At 44.2% G+C, this 11,617-nt stretch overlaps 1 protein-coding gene across 3 annotated transcripts in view; it reads right to left on the reverse strand.

Annotated features, from left to right (window-relative positions):
- SNRK (SNF related kinase) overlaps positions 1-10,913 on the reverse strand; it is a 36,783-nt gene extending 25,870 nt beyond the window's left edge. Inside the window, exon 1 of one of the 3 annotated variants that reach the window (XM_085226421.1) lies at positions 10,632-10,913. The gene's annotated coding sequence lies outside the window, so the exon portion shown is untranslated. Of the gene's footprint in view, positions 1-9,987; positions 10,163-10,193; positions 10,456-10,631 lie in introns of those variants that run through there. The other 2 variants (XM_085226422.1, XM_003207214.5) reach the window with 2 other exon arrangements.
- Positions 10,914-11,617: the final 704 nt, after the last annotated feature.

The raw sequence follows: 11,617 nt of genomic DNA on the forward strand, positions 1-11,617 counted from the left end.
TTATACACAAAAGCTTTAAGGGATTGAAGCTTCAGTAGGGTTGCAATATCTGCTCCTCAACATAACCCTCACTGCTAGTCTTACAGAATCTCCTCTATTGCCATCAACTGAATCACATTATACATCCCATCCTTACTCCAGAAAGTACAAAACTAGATGATGGCATGCTGCCAAAGACCCATCTTGAACTGCTTCCTACCTGGTAAGTCACCACTAGAAGATGCAAAGGAAAGAACACGAGACAAAAGCAAACAACAATAAATAATGAAACCCTACTTATCTCTAGCAGACTCAGAACCTTCTTTACAGGTATTAATAACATCTGGTGGATTCCATCCAGATGAAATAGTCGGTGCTCTATAAAAGTATGTCAGGTTTTAGTATCACAAACACCCTAAACAAGCTAGTTAAGCTGTTAAATACGTGTGCTTTGAGAACCACTTCTTGTTTGTATTTGGTCACCTAATAAGTTGTGCATCTTCACACTCACCATCTGTCTCAAAACAAGAACTATCATACCCTAATTTACCTCTGCCTGAAGCAACTCACAGATTTAGGTTCCTTCACAGTTTCAGCTCTACCTTGGTCAAGCCTGAGTTTATGATTCCTTTTACAGAGGTCAGTTCATAGGCTTTAACATTCTTCTCACTCTTCTCCAGACATTTCTTGGTTTATCCTTACTTAGATCAATTTGTTGGTTTACGTGAAGCTTTTTATCCTGCCCGTTCATTTAGACTGCTACTGAACACAACTGTCTTCATATAATGCTTTATTACAGCTTTTCAGTAATATAAGGTGACAGAAGCCGCACCCCAAACCACTGATCTAAATCCTAAACAGGCTGCACGCATGGCCTGCATGGCACATTCTGAACTTACTGAGAGCAGCCCTCCAGAGAGGCTTAGAGGCTTTAGCAGATGAAAAGTTGGACATGAGCCAGCAGTTGCAGCCCAGAAAGCCAACCATATGCTGGGCTGCATCAGAAGAGGTGTGGCTAGCAGGGAGAGGGAGGGGATTGTCCTCTATATTGCCCTAGAGAGGACCCATCTGGGGCCTGGAATCCTTACCAGAGGACAGGAGCATCTCTTCTATGGAGAGGGGACGAGAAAGCTGGGGTTATTCAGCATGGAAGGCTGCAGTGGGGTCTCTGTAGAGCCTTCTCCAGAATGTGAAGGTAGCTTTTACAAGGAAGAGAACAACTTTTTACACTGACAGTGACAGGACTAAAAGAGGAGAGATCTGGGTTAGCTGTTTTGAAGCAATTCTTTGCTCAGAGAGCAGTGAGGCACTGGCACAGTCTGCCCAGAGAGGCTGTGGGTACCCATCCTTGGAGGAGTTCAAGTCCAGGCTGGAGGGGGCCCTGGGCAGCCTGATCTAGTAGGTAACAACCTTGCACGTGACAGAAAATTTGGAACTGGATGGTTGTTAAGGTCCCTTTAAACCTAAGCCAGTCTATGATTTAAAAAAAAAAACTCTAACCAGACTTTTTATAAATAAAAAACACTTTTTAAAATTTCTAGTAGGGCATTAATCATCCACACAAATCTGGTTTTGCCCATAATCCATCCTAAACTAGTACCTTAAGCTGAACTACTTTAAGAGTTTGAGAACTTTCTATATAAGCTATCAACACCATGAACTACTATGCTCAACTTCTTACAGACTCCTTCTTGCCCAAATATTAACCTCAAGATTTAAACCTCCATTCAGAAGAATTCATCACAACCTGCAAGTCTGACTCAAGCCACAAAATAGGTCTCTGAGGAGACGTGGCTTTAAGAGAGATCTTCTTTAAAGTCCCAGATTCAAAGATACCCGAGTATTTGCGTTCACACAAAACAGAGCTTTCTTATTAGATGGCAAAAACCAAAACTTCGGCACTGGAAGGAGCAAGGATGACTGACCAAAAAAGGCTCAACTCATTTTAGTTTAGCATTTTTTCCAAATTTAAGAAGGTTCCATTCTTGCAGAGGGGAGAAAGCAAAGCCAGCCAGATGTAACAGAACGTAATTTGTCTGAATTTAAGCATCTAGAACACTCAGCTCTGAGGAAAGACTTATACATAACTATGTTGTTCACTTGGCACATTTGCAGCAATGTTTGTACAAGCTAGATGTTTATAACTCATAAACATTAACCTGCCAACATTATTCCAGCAAAAATCAGTTACGCTTAAGCCACAGAAAAATACATCAGACAGTAATCAATAGGATAAAAGCTTACAGAAATGGGAATTAAACTACATTTATTAATGCTGCAGTCTTATTAGCTGAAATTAACATAGATTCATCAGTAGTTTAACATAAAGCCTCAGTAAAAGACTAACTTTTAATTCTGTGCTTTTAAAACAAATGCTTAGAGCTGAAGCTCCCACATCTGAACACAAGCTTGCTAGACATACTAAAGTAAAAATGGTTTGCTAGTAGGAAACAGAGACAAAAGCCTGACAGTACATAAACACACAAAGCTTGGCTACAGTGTAAGTATTCTAATTAAGATAACACAGTTGTTACGTTTATACTTTTCACTGATTTTGCTTTTAGTTCTACCATATCCTGACAAAGAAGTAATCCTTTCCTCAGTTTCTCATTAGAGGAAGAAAGAATTTTGGAAGTACTTAAGGAGCAAGAAAGAGGGCACAAAGCAGCGGCCTCAAGTTGTGCCAGCAGAGGTTTAGAATGGACATCAGACAGAACTTATTGATGGAAAGAGTGGTTAGGAGCTGGACAAGGCTGTTCAAGGAGCTGGTGGGATCACCAGCCCTGCAGGCATTTAAGAGACATGGACACAACACTCAGGGTATCGTTTAGTGGAGGTCTTTGTACTGTTAGGCGATGACCAGACTTGATGGACATAAGGGTGCCTTCAAACCTAGGTGATCTTATGACTCCATGTAGGTTGCTCCAGAAGTAATACCTCCCATATGTTTCCGTGGCAACTACAACAGACATAAAGAGCACAATAACACTATTTGACAGAACAAATCTCAGCTATAAAACACTATTTCAACACATTCACCACCATTAGCTGATTTGTGCAGATGACCTTAATGAGATGCTCTTCATTTTGTGGTATGACAGCTGTGCAAGTCCATCCAGAACGTGGCTTGTTTTTCATGTCATTGTCACCACTGCTAAAACATACCACCATCACCTCACTGTGCTCACATTCGCTGTTCAGCCTCCAGAAATACTCAGCAAGCATCAATGACTGTCAGTGGGTGCAGTTTTTCCGTCATGGAGGAATTCCATTCCACATCTTTGCTTTATACACGCTTGTGTCACACCATTCTGTCCCTCTGCTGCCATCAGTCACACAGCAACAACATTGAATGGAATACTGGTGGGAAAGTTCAACCTCTTCTGCTATACCACCAACATCCACCTCTGATGTCATGGGTGAACATAAAAGAGGAGGCATTACTTTCAGAGCAACCACTGTATACATCCCATCTCACAGATACTGCAGTTTTCATAGCAGAGATCTGCAGAAGCAGTTTTGTAATATTAGATGCATCTATTTAAGAGACAGAACAACAGTACAGCAATTCAGTCATCCCTAGAAGTATCTGGATTGATGATGTCTAACAGGCCAGTTTAGAAAAAAAACAGCACATTTCAGAGACATTACTGTTTCTGTAAGCAACCCATTCTTCCCATGAAGTTTCCATTAGATTATATGTTACATGCAACACCAGCCTAGTTCATCCAGCTTTAATGCCTGTATTAGCTTCTTAATTTAGAAAATAGAGTCAAGGCTCCCCTTCAGTGTAACACTGCAGTATCATCAAAACAAAACCTTCCCTCCATTATCAGTCTAACAGACATGAAGCCTGAAGTAATCTTGACCGACACGCATCCCTCCAGAGAGCTAACCATTCCTGTCTGGAATTCACACAGAACAGAGATACAGACAACACATACAAGTCACAAACAAATTGCAGATAGCAGAATAGACCAAATGAATCATTTCTTAAGAGCACGTTTTCATTTTCTGTAAGAGGAGTTTAAGGTGACAAGTTCTGTCACATTATGTGCACATTATATGCATCCACAAATTAAAGAAACGTCACCCTCCATTTCTCCTTTCAGCCTCTCTTGTCTCAGAAGAATAACAGCATCTACACCAACTATTTATTTACTAAATAAATACATGTTGAGGATAAGACTTACCTTGCTATTCTAACTAGAAACTGTAAATCAAAATTCAGCACAAGTTGATCACAGATACAGAAGCAACTTTTTGACTCAGAAAGTAACTTACACAAGTTGTTATAATCCGAGTGTGTATCAAAGGAAATATCTACTCAGTATACAAACTTGGCAAGGGCAAGTAGGATTTTTCATATTATTTCACTGTTTCCTACCAATGTTTATCTGCTATCCTACAGCAAGATGCCTTCACAGCCCAATCTATACGTCTCTGAAGGCAGTTTGTTTTTATAAAAGCATGACCCACTCTTTATGTGTGAGGATACTACAGTGTGCTTATCTGCTTTCCTGAGAAGGCTTTTGTTCATTGATTCTCTTATATAAAGGAAAGTCAACGTGCTTGAAGCAAGTACGAAGTGTTGCATACATGAAGCTTGAAGAGCATTCATGGTTAATGTATACTACATGCTCTGAAATCTGGTCATGATCCATTTCCTCCACGGTATTACAGATTTGTAAAACCCCACAGTACCTGATATCCCCTGAACAGACTGGCACAATATGGGACTTATAATCTGGAACACTTGTGCTCCCTCTGTTTCCACACACAGGCATCACAGCACAACAAAGCCCTTCCTGCCTGGCTTTCCTGTGACCTGTGCCTCCACAACCGCCAAAGGTACTCAAAGCAACGCCAATCTTCAGCTGCCCTACAGCCAAATGCTTTGCAGATACAGCAAAGGAGGGAGACTAGGTTTTAGGACTCTGCCCTTACATAAACAAGGCTATCTTACATGTTCTTCCCCCTTGATATGCTTGTATGTTGTGGTGTACTTGTGCCTTTCTGTTCACTGATGACAAAACCCACGAACCCTCGCACTCCTGCCAAGTTCCTCAGAACAACACTGCACGTATGCCTTGAGAGATCTACTACTTCACTTATTTTGTTTTTATAATAGGTCTCACTGCTAGCTCCCACAGCAGCACCATTCACCTCACAGCACTCTTAGTAAAATGTCAAGATATGTCAGCAAATCCCTCTACCAGTCCCCATGGCTACACCTATGATGATAAACAAAGAAGAGTTGCCAGGTAGGTCCACAATCCATATAAACAAAATAATTAATTTGCATAATCTAATAACATTCCCCAGTTCTAAATAATATTCAGAATTTTGCTCTGAGAAGGTATGAGTTGCCAGGTGCTAATTAAGTTCTGCCATTTAGCATTTGTGAAGCATGTAGTGAAGTGTTAGCATTTTATTATTTTAGGATGTGTTGCAGGTATCAGAGTTATTAATGCCTCAGCTTAATCCTTCTTAGAATCTAAACTAGAAGTAACAAAACACTAAATAAGAATGCTCCAACTCTTAGGCCTACTATTTGGAGAATATTCAGATGTAGAATTATTTCACAGGCCCACAAACTTCCTAAAACAATGCTCCTGGACCTACAAATAAAAGTCTTGTGGATGAGCTACAGTGTGTGAGTGGTTATTATTATAGATTAGGGAAAAATATAAAGTATACTAGCTTAATATGTTGCAAAAGATTTAGGACAGCCTGCACAACCTGAGAGTGAAGAGCAAGACATCGTGATCCTCCCGTGCAGCAGTGTGGTGCCCAGCACGAGAAGGACATGGATCTGTTGGCCAGGCTCAGAGGAGGCCATAAGGCTGATGAGAGCACCTGAAGCAGCTCTCCCATGGAGACAGGCTGAGAGAGTTGGGGCTCAGCACAGAATAGATGACATGGCTATTAAGGGGACACATGTGCTAAGAGTGATCAAATTATGAGCCACAGACAAACCACTGTAAGTAATCACTGGCAATGATCCCAAATGCCTTTAGTTGTGAAATGTCTTAAGAGCCCAAGATACTTTCACAACCACACTGATAACTGCTGTTCACAAAGCACTTTCCATTTCTAAGAGGTAACAGACAAGACAAATGCAATCAATCCATGGACTTGATAAACTCAGCAATAGCTTTACACTTTTTAAAGTCTTCTCAACAGCCACAGCTGCAAAGGCAGTTAATTTCCAGGTCTGTTTTTCTCCCATGCCTCTTCCCAAAGTCCAGCATTCAGCTAAACAAATAGAAAAACGTGTTCCATGAAACACACACCAGCACCCTGTTCACATGTCAAATGCTTCAGCAGTACAGACCACTTAAGATCTAAAGCTGCTCTTTATTGCAGAGAATACCAGACCTTCTCAAATGATCACCTCCCCTAAACTGCCTTCTGTAAAGTAGTATATGAAAAACATCTCTTTTTAAGAGTACTTCCTGTATCCTTAAATCTTAGTTTCAGAATGGTGACATCAAGCTATGTATTATTATGTATTAAAATTATCACTTCGCAGTATCTGCTGGAAAAATTCTCACCCATAGGAAATTAACACGGATGTTTTAATTACAGATCTTCCTAAACCTTACCAATCGAGATCTGATCTCGATCATCAAGCCTGACAATCGCAGAAACCAGCAAGCATTTCAACAACTTTGCAAGCAAGAGAAATTACTCATGGTACGTATTTAACTCAGAAGTCCATCTTATGCCTCTTCTTCTCCAACCTTGGCTTTGATATTCTAGATGTTTCTCTTTGTTCCTCCTCCCAAAATTAGCGAAGAACATGAAGCTGGTGAAGAAATTATTGATGTATCAAACAGGAGTCATTACTGTGATTCATGATGGAATCATTATCTTTTAGACAGGACTTGGCATCAGCCCTTCCAGAAAACCTACTGTAAGAACATGGCAAACTAGTCAGATTTCTACCCCATCACTCTGGACTCTTTCAGAAAAAAGAATCATCTCATCTACTCCATGCTCATTAACTCTCAAGAGTTGTTTCCCCTCTTTTCAAATGTCTATTTATAATGTTACCAAATGATTTTCACATGCTAGACAGCACAGAAGCCATCAACAGAAGCTCCCAACATTCCACTATTAACCAATGAGTACTTCAGCACAGCTTAACATTAATAAATTACTACTAATATTTGTTGTTTAAATTCACAATCACAAACATGATTTTTATTCTTATTAAGGGAGGTGAAATCACTAAGTACTCCCCAGTAAATGCGTGCATAGTGTTAGCATCTATTACAAGCAATCATTTCTATTAAAGAAAAGAACCATTAACTATCTCAGCTCAAATTCCAGATAGCTTCATTTCTTTAGCATTTTATCTGGTAGTATAAGAATTAAAGTACTTCAATTGACTGGATGCTGCTGTTTTCCAAGCAGGACACAAACTACCTAAACTGTAAGAAACAGCACCTATCGCAACTTAGTTACTCTGTTTCAGTGCCTCCTCCTCACTCCTAACATCTCTTATTAGCTAAGATCCTGCTAACACCCGAAATTCACCATGCTCCAATGTGAATCAAAGTTACAAAAATCGAAGCTGTTATCTCCCAAGCAGTAATGTTGGTGTAAATTATAACTAGACAGGACACTGATACCAACAAGAAAGTCCATCAAATTCAGTGCAGCACATATGCCCCAATGCTGTTGTAAAGGGTCACTGCACAACTCAGACATCAATTTTTTTTCAGAAAGCAATCACTTTGTTTCGTATTTTGCAGGCATGAGAACTACACAGCCTTTGTACTTCATTAAGTTCTCAACACTGCTAACTTGAATCAACTTATGTGTGCCAGAACTCTGCCAGGGTAAGTTATCCTAGAATTGTGCATGAAAATACGGTTTTTCAAATCCTCTTAAGCCCTTACATAACATTACGTGCATTAAAACAGCAGCTCCTTTACATTATTTCAGAAGCTGCAGCATTGGAAGTACTGTGGCAAGGAAGATGAGCAGCACTTCATGTGTTACTAAAGTTAACAGCTTATGCAATTTATTATTCGTGTATTCATCACAAACTGCAGTTCAGCAGTATGTGTAAGAGACAATGTCCCGGATCTGAACCATGTTTCATTGATTTTTTTTTTTAAGACATAATTAGAAAACACTACTGTGTAGAAATGAACAGAAGCTCATCAAGAAGTTTTAAAGCATTTTAGCACATTTTTGAAAGTAGGAAATAAAAACACAAGAAAAAAGATTGCATTATTTTGTGCTAGCTACACCAGGATACTGTGCCCTTGAAAGCAGGACAGGCAGCAAAGCAAGACAAAGGCACTAAGTTTGGCATTATAGCTAGTAAGATATAAAGGGCAGCAATACACTGAAGGTGCAGATCTGCAAAATGACTCAAATATGAGACTGAAAGTACAGAAGTAGAACCTTAGAAGAGACCAGATTGGTCAGAAGAGTGCATGAGGAAGATGACTACTGCAAGTAGATGGGTATCTGCAAAGCCGTGTTAACATGCACAGTTTTAACACGCTATTTAAAATAATCATAAGGCAGACTACGCATCCACAGCACAACAGGGAACAGTGACTGTGACACACCACCCACACCATATGGGAATATTAGTTCGTGTAGCAAGACGATTCAAGGAACATCAGTAACCTGTACAGAAATTTTGGTACCTAAAAAACACACAAGCAAAGACAACCTGTTCCTTCTTGCTTCACATTTATTAAGACAGTTTATCCCTAAATTGATAAAGATGCAATTTCCCCTTCTTGTTCTTGTTAGAACCCTCACACGTGGGACACAAAATTGAAGACTCAAGACAGTCAGATGAACTGTCTTAGAAGATGCCTTGCTTACCAAGCACTTTCCCAGCATTCTTGCCCACCTTCTCTTCCCAGTCACCTGGAGCACTGCACCACCACTTTACTCCTTTCATGGCCATTTAGCATATTCAAGAAAAAAGTGAGACAAGACCAGACTTTCATCCCCTTATCTTCTACTGTTAAGTTCCCAAATTCGGATTTTTCAGGCATCAAGTTAAAGGGCAAGTACTACTCTATTCAAATAAACCTTTGAACATTTCACAAGGTAAAATCCAACTGCATTAGTTAGCAGTGACCATTAATTCTTCTAAGCTTGTTCCATGTTCCTTCTTTCCAAGCAAAAGCAATTGTACGAAAACAAACATCACCTGAATTCCCACTTTCTGTGATGTACTTACAGCTACTTAAAAAAAGAAACACTCATTAACCCAGTTCTTAATGGTGCATGCCTTGCAAAAACTGCCTAATTCTAGCATAACCATCATTTGCTCGTAAACACTTTCATACAGATTTCATTTTGCTGAGATTCATTAAACTGGTCCATCTCCAGAGCCAGGAGATCTAAGTATATTCAGAATAACAACTCCAAAGAGCAGCCTATATGACTAAGTAGTGACTGCACTACAGAGGGCAGGAGTAAGCAGATTTGCTTGCAATTCATTCATGCTGGACGGCTCTAAGTCACACAATACAATTCAGCTGTTCCAGGAACTGCAATGGTACTATTGAGGAAACCTCTTCTTTGCATATCTGCTCATAACCAGCAGTTGAAAGCAAGATGATCGGCAAAAAAACAGTCCATGCATAAGCAAAAGCCCAGAGCTGTTGTTTGCTTGTTGCTGTTTTTTGTTTCTCCAAATTTCTATATCCCCATCTAAAGCTTTCTCCTTCACAGGTGTTCTAGCATCACTTCCCAATAAAAATATCCAAGGCAAAAATAGGTCACATTTGTCTCCAACCGTCCTCAGGCCAACGCTAGCTTTTCCCTGGCGGATGTCCTCCAATACTTCATTCAGCCGACTTATAAAGACAAACATACCACACGCAGCTGTCCTTTAGCTATCCCTGAGCCTTTTAATCGACCGCAAACATCTGTAGAAGTACACTGAACCAGCGGAGCTCCAGCTGGCTCGGTGTCCACAGGGCACCTAGCAGACAGCACAGAGATCTCTCCGGGACTCACCTACTTAGCCAACCGATTTGCACAGCACCCCCAAGGCGGCACACTCAATGCAATAGGTGCACCGACAAAAGCAATAAGGAGCACGGAGGAGGAACGCGGGACACTCGCGCCTTCGTTCTCGTGCTCCGGCTCCCGGCACAAGACGCCGGCTCGCTTTCCGCAGAAACCTGTTGGCTTCGCACCCGGTTCCGAGGGGCAAGACGCACCGTCATTCCCCAAACGCCCCGCGACCGGACGGGCTCTCGAACCGGCTGGCTTTCCAGCGGCTCGTTCGTTATTTCTCCCCCGCGAGCCGCAGAAAATGCCAGGCGGTGCCGGCAGGGCGGCGGAGGGGCAAACCGCGCCGCTCTCCGCGCGGTGACCCCGCGGGCTCAGGCAGGGCGCAGCGCGGCGGGGACGGACGGCGCAGCCCGGCGAGGGGCATCGGGCCGAGCGCACGGCCCCGCGGCGACGGCCCCCCCCTCCGGCCCTCTCCCGCGGCCCCGCCGCACCGACGACCTTCGGGCCCCCGCCGCCCGTCTCCGGGGCCCGGGCCGCCATAGGAGCGGCGACAAGGCGGAGGGAGGGGACGAAGGGGACCCGCCGCACCCCGCCGGGCCGGCCCCGTCCCCGCGGCCCCGCCCGAGCGCAGCCCGGCAACTTACGGCGTCTCCTCGGGCCGCCGCGCCCCGCGCCGCCCTCAGCATGGGCAGCGCCCGCCGCGACCGCCCGCGGGAACGGGGAGCGCGGCGAGACGGGAGATAAAGGCTCGGAGACGGCAGCGGAGAGTTCGGCCGGGCCGCGGGAATCGGGGAGGACGGCCGCGGTAACTCGCGCCCCGCGCTGGGCGGACTGACGGACGTTCGGCAGGGCCGCGCCGCTGCGGCGGCTCCCAGACGCGACTGACAACAACGGCCGCGGCTCGCGGAAAGCCGGAGCGGGGGGTGGGGGGCGGGGGCGGGGGCGGGGCCAACGGACACCCGCGCGAGCCCGTGAGGCGGGAGCACCGCGCCTGCGCGGAAGGGAGGCGGTGCGATTGGCGTCACGGCGGCCCAATGGCGGGAGGGCGGGCGCGTCGGGCGCGTCGGGCGGGGTGAGACTGCCTGAGGGGAAAGCGGAGCGGGGCGGGAGCGAGCGAGCGGTTCGGCGTGTGCGGTTGAAGGCTATCGGGGGGCCGGCTCGTTCCCTTCTGTGTCGGGCTGTCGTTTCTAAACACGAGTAGTGGAAATGGCCACAAGAAGAAGGGAACCTGATGACGACCGCTAGAAGGCTGAGAAGGCGAAGCCCGCGAGGTCAGCGCCCTTCAGCTGCCCCGTGCCGGCGAAGGGCCGGAGGGCTGGGTGTTGGGGTTGGAATAAAAGCACGGGCAGTGAGGGGAAAGGGTGCCGCTGAGCGAAGCACGAGGAAATAAGCCGGGGTGCGACTGTGCACGTATTTCAGAGGGCAGCATATGCTCATTTAGTGCGGTGCAGCTCCCACATGCTAAAGGTTGTGAGCAAAGCCGTCGCTCAGTATCGGGGATAAGTTAAGACTTTCTTCCAGAGATCACGGAAAGAAACTGTTTGAATAGCCAGGAATTCCCTGTTTAAATCCAGGGAAAGGATTTAAAGTGACACATGTCAAAGACAACTTTTCTCAGATAGAAACTGCA

Source organism: Meleagris gallopavo, chromosome 6 (assembly GCF_905368555.1).
Source record: "Meleagris gallopavo chromosome 6, MGAL_WU_HG_1.1, whole genome shotgun sequence".
In the NCBI taxonomy this organism is placed as follows: Eukaryota; Metazoa; Chordata; class Aves; order Galliformes; family Phasianidae; genus Meleagris; species Meleagris gallopavo.